Genomic DNA, 5045 nt, shown 5'->3' on the forward strand with positions numbered 1-5045 from the left:
GAGACTCCCTCTTCCGTGTTTCTGAGACCCTCAGAGCCCACCGTGGGTGGGACTGGTCTTCATAGGCCCATGGTCCCTCCCCCCTGCTCACAGGGGACAGGGAGACACTTGGAAGGCTCAGAGAGAGCCCTGTGCCCCTCACCCCATCCCTGTAGACAGCCTGAGTGCGCCAGCTTCACCCAGGAGCTAGGCAATAAATGCAGAGGCCCAGGGCCCGCGCTGGGACTTGGGTCTGACTCCAGGAGGGTCCCGGGAATCTGCACGTTTGACGCTCCTGTGCTTTGCACTCCGCACGCCAGCCCTCGGCACCTGCAGACGCCCAAAGCCAGCTCTGTCCCCGGAGAAGGGCCCGGGCTGCCTCTGCAAAGCAGGTGGCCTCGGCCTTGTTACACCCTCTACGTATCTGGTCCACATCCTTGGAGGGGCCTCTGGGGCCCCAGACTGTGAGTGAGGAGGACATTCGGCAGCCTCGGGGCAGTGTCCTCGAGTGGGAGAGTGCGAGTGTCTTTGCAGGGGCTCCTGCCTCGATGGAGGAGGATGTCTAACAGGGCGGGGCCAGGGTGAAAGCCAGGAGGGCGGGGCCAAGGGACAGGGTCACGTCACTGAGAGGAAGAACGTGGAGGCCTCGGCTGCTCAGCGCAGGCCAGCGGGGTGCAGACACAGCCTTGGGAACTCCGAGAGCGCAGCCTGTGTAGAGAGGGGCTTCTGTGCAGACACACGCTGGGGGTCGCATCGCCGGCACCAGGCAAATTCAGCTGCACGAGTTGGCTTTCCAAGCACAACCCTGATCTCCCCGCTTGGAAAGAAAAATGGGTTGGGCTTCCTGACACGTGCAATTATGGTGCCAACGAACCCGGTGACCTTGGAGATGTCTCTGGGGTTGCCCTTCGAGAAACAACTTCTGCGGCGTGCAGTGAGCTGATGGCCTCTAACTAGAGCTTTGCAGCAGCTGCCAGCCTCCTCCCGGGCGCCCCGCCAGTGGGAGCGTGGTGGGACGGAACCAGCTGACCGAGGCCCAGTCCCTGCCAGGCCCTGCTTCCTGTCCCTTTTGTCTTTCACCAGCATCACCCGATAGGCCTCGTACCCTCCTGACTCCATCCTAGCACTCCCCGAGGACCCGGGCAGCACATGTCAGACAAGACTGTCTCCTTGGATCATGCAAACGGCTTCCGCCTTCCCTGATGACCTTGGAACTCCAGCCTGTCTCCTTGTACGGCTGGGGCTCCATGAGGCCCAACCTGGGAGGAAGAGGACGTGGGGGGCAAGGGCTGCGGCCCGTCAGGCCCCCAAGTGCACCCCGGTTTCCCTCTGAAGCAGCTGTCCGTCCTACGGGAACCCAGAGGACTTGGAGAGCCGGCAGAAAGAGGTGCCAGCTTCGTCTAGGTCCTGTCCCAGCCCTTGGGATTTCCACCCCCAAAATAAAGAGCCTGGAGGCCAGTGACCCCGCTGCCCGGCTCAGGGTGCTGCCTGCTGAAGGCCCTTCTGTCCTCACTCCCCAGATCCAGACGCACTGGGCAAGGGGGGCAGAGGTCGCTCGCTGAAGCCCCCTGGGAGGGGAAGACCAACATGGGGAGGGCACGGTGGCTGGAGAAAAAGCCTGTCGCTTAACTTCTCTAAGCATCTGCAAGGCAGGCACATGGCCTTACCTGCCTGGCGGCTGGGACAGTGAGAATCCGTGCTGGTAAAGCTTGGGCTGCCATCGAATCAAGCCGGGACCCTGCTGGGGGTGGGTCAGGGTCATCTCTCTCGAAGGGGCAGAAACCCTTCCCAATGTCGGGGGCCGGCTCTGGCCCCAAACACCCATCCTGAGACCCCCTTGCTCAGCGTCTTCTGCTGTCGCCCCGGCCAATCTCTGGGCTCATCTCTGGGTTCACACTCGCAGGGTGTGAATCAAGCTCGGCGGCCTCCGCCCCACAAACAGGTGCCCCGTCCGTCCGAGGTCTCGTCTCTCCTCCCCAGAGTAGCCTTGGTGAGAACAAACAACAGCCCTGGCGGCCGACACGTACACGGAGCGCTGCCTTTGTCTGCAGACGGCTTGGCCCTGCTGTCAGAATTTTCTGCAGTTAATCTTCCCAGTGAGTCTGTGAGGTAGCTGGTGAGACATTCTGATGAGGAAGCGGGACCTGGCTGAACCCCGGAGGAGAGGGGGGGGTGGTGGAAGGACAGCCCGTCACGTGGTTGCCACAGCTAAACCCTCCCGGCTTCCTGGAGAAGCCATGAAAACAAATGCGGCTCCTTTGATGGCCCTCCTTGGCCTTCTAAAGGTGGAATGACCAGGGGCCCCTCCCACCAGCTGCCAGCGATCAAATCAGTTTATCCCCGTAATATGCAAACGAGAGTCACTGTTGCAGGACCACCTGGAGTTTTTCTCTCTTCTCTCTCCTTTCCTCGCAAACCCATTCTTTCTTTCTTGCCTTGTCCCACTGACTCCTGCACAGGCGAGTAAACCGTGTCTCTATAGAGCTACACAGCCCATCTCTGAGGTACTCCTCACAGCAATATCATTATCCTATTTTACAGATGGGGAAACAGGGGCACAGAGGGTTCAAGTGGCTTGGCCAGGGTCACGTGGCCATTACGTGGCAGCTGGCTCCACAGTCTGTCTTTACCCGCGTGCTGCACACCCCCCTTCTCGCCTGCCCCATACGTGGCCTGGCCCCATCCCCACTCCCCGAGGCAGTGGGGCTCTGTCCTGGCCTTCTCTGCCGTGCCAACCCCCATGCTGGCCCTGCTCTAGCCTCCTGGCCTGTTTCTCCCTCAATGCACCCAGCACCCTTGTGAGCCAACAAGACCCAATTTCAGAAAACCAGCAAATCACCTTACTGGGCATTGGCTGTTCCGTCTCAGAAATTCCAGGGCCTCCACACTGCCTTATGTCTAAGCCACCCTGGGCTCCTGAATGCCCCCGGCTGGGTTTCACCTCCCAGCCTTTGCCCACACAGGTTCTTTCCACTCAGCCTATCCCCTCCCCAAGAACCACCACCTCCAGGAAGCCACCCCGACTGCTCCAGGTTAGCTGTCACAGTGTCTGTGTCACCTGGCCCGAGATGGGCTTGTCTTGAGCCAACCCTAGTGCTGTAGGGACCAGCCCGTTCCTGACCCCGCTGTGGGCGGCAGCTCTTCGGGTTGGTGGGCCGGGACTCCCTCTGCAGAGCCGCTTGTGCCCTTACTGGAGAACTCTGGCCAGAAAGAAGTGAAGGGACCAGGTTCTAGCTCTGATCTTGGGCACCACCCTCACCATCATAGTGAGGGCTGCAAGTCACTGGCATCAGAGACACCTGGGCCGCTGGATGAAAACACAGATTCCCAGCCCCAATCCTGGGCCTAGAGAATCATTCCTATCCTCTGGGTGGGGCCCAGGAATCTGTATTCTAACCAACGTCACAATGTTCTAGGACGCGGGGAAATTAGCCAGCAAGTGTCCTGCGCTTTGCAGATCACGTTCTCATTTTCTATGGAACCAGATCCTCACAGCGTCAGTTCAGCTCAACAGTCGCCAGGGGCTCAGTCAACAACAGAGTCAGGAAGAGAAAGGCAAGAGCTTTGCTCTCGAGGGGTTCTGTCCAGTAGCTTGCAGGGTGTTTGCAAAGACCCAGAGGAGAGAGAAGATGGGGAGGGATAATGGGTTCTTAGAGGAGGGAATGACCCAGCTGGGTTTTGAAGTATGTGTAGGAGTTTTCCAGAGAGAGATGGGGATCAGGGAACAGCAGGGGCCTCCATTTTAAGATGGAGCAGTAAGAAAACCAAACAAGATGGGGGTGGGATGAACCCTTTGCGGGGGGCTGAGGACTGGCTGGGTGAGGTTGGAAGAGAGGGTGGACCCTTCACAGGCACCAGGAGGCCGTGAGCTCTCCCTACACCCCACAAACATCACTGTGTGGGGGTCTGTGCCACTGGCCCTCAGAGAAGACAGAGGTGCCAAGTGGTGTCAATTCTGAGGCCATGGAGACAGGGGGATGGCAGAGATGAGCCTGTGGGCTGACACTTGTGTCCCTCCCACCCCCGTATCACTCTGGTCTGACTACAGCTGAGGGAAGTGCCATGGGATGCTGGGTGGCACCAGCAGGCATGGCCAACCCCTTGTGGCTGGTGTGGCCAGCACGACCTGACCCATCCTGGATTCCAGGTGGGGGCTGGCCTGCACCCGGGACCAGAGGGAGGCCCCGGGCAGGATAAGACTGTTTTCTGGCCCAACACTGCCACCTGCCTGTCAGTATCAGTACTACAGCCCAGGCGCCAAGCTGAGCCCTGTGGGGCTCCAAAGCCCCCTGCTCATTTCACTTCACAGCACAGGTTCGCAGGGTAAACTTGGAGCGCCAGGGAGGGTGGGCAGAGTCCCCTGAGGACGCAGATCTCTCCGCATGCCCAGGTCCACACCCTGGGGAGACGAGGTGCTGGGCTGACCACCAGTTCACAGGTTGGGCAGGGGATGGGAATTTCTGCATCCAGTGGGTCTTGGTTCTCTCCTCCACTGCTCCCCACACCCCGCCCCGCCCCAATCCTGCATGCACGTCCATGGCAAAGAATCGCAGCCTCTCTGGAGCTCCGGCTCTGCTCCTAAAGGAACACAGCTCGTGTCTGAGACACGTTCTACCAAGACTGCAAGACGCCAGTTGGCAGCTGCCTCAAGACCCAAGCTGGGAGGGAGGGTTGTTCTCTCTTCTGCCGCGTATCCAAAGCAGTGACGGCAAAGGGTCTGTTTGTTCCCTAACATAGTGTGGGCAGGAATAATTTTTAAAGTATTTAACAGTTAAGAGCTGATGATGGCCTTCTTGGATACCGTCACCACGGCTGTGAATATCTGACACCCTCCTCGTGGGTGTGAAAATTCAATACTCTCACCAAGGGTGGGACTGTTCAAGGTCTGCACGGTGACATCCTTACCGTGGGCGTAAATATTCGCCTGCAGAGGGGAGAGACTGGTGAGTCAGGGGATGTGCCCTTGTCCCCCGCAGGGTTACACGCCCACCGTTCCCCCCCGACCCCGGCCCCGTCGCCTGTCCTCCTGGCTGCCGGGGCCAAGATAGAGAAGGAGCCTCTGTAAC

Source organism: Balaenoptera borealis (assembly GCF_965194805.1).
Source record: "Balaenoptera borealis genome assembly, chromosome: 14".
NCBI lineage: Eukaryota > Metazoa > Chordata > Mammalia > Artiodactyla > Balaenopteridae > Balaenoptera > Balaenoptera borealis.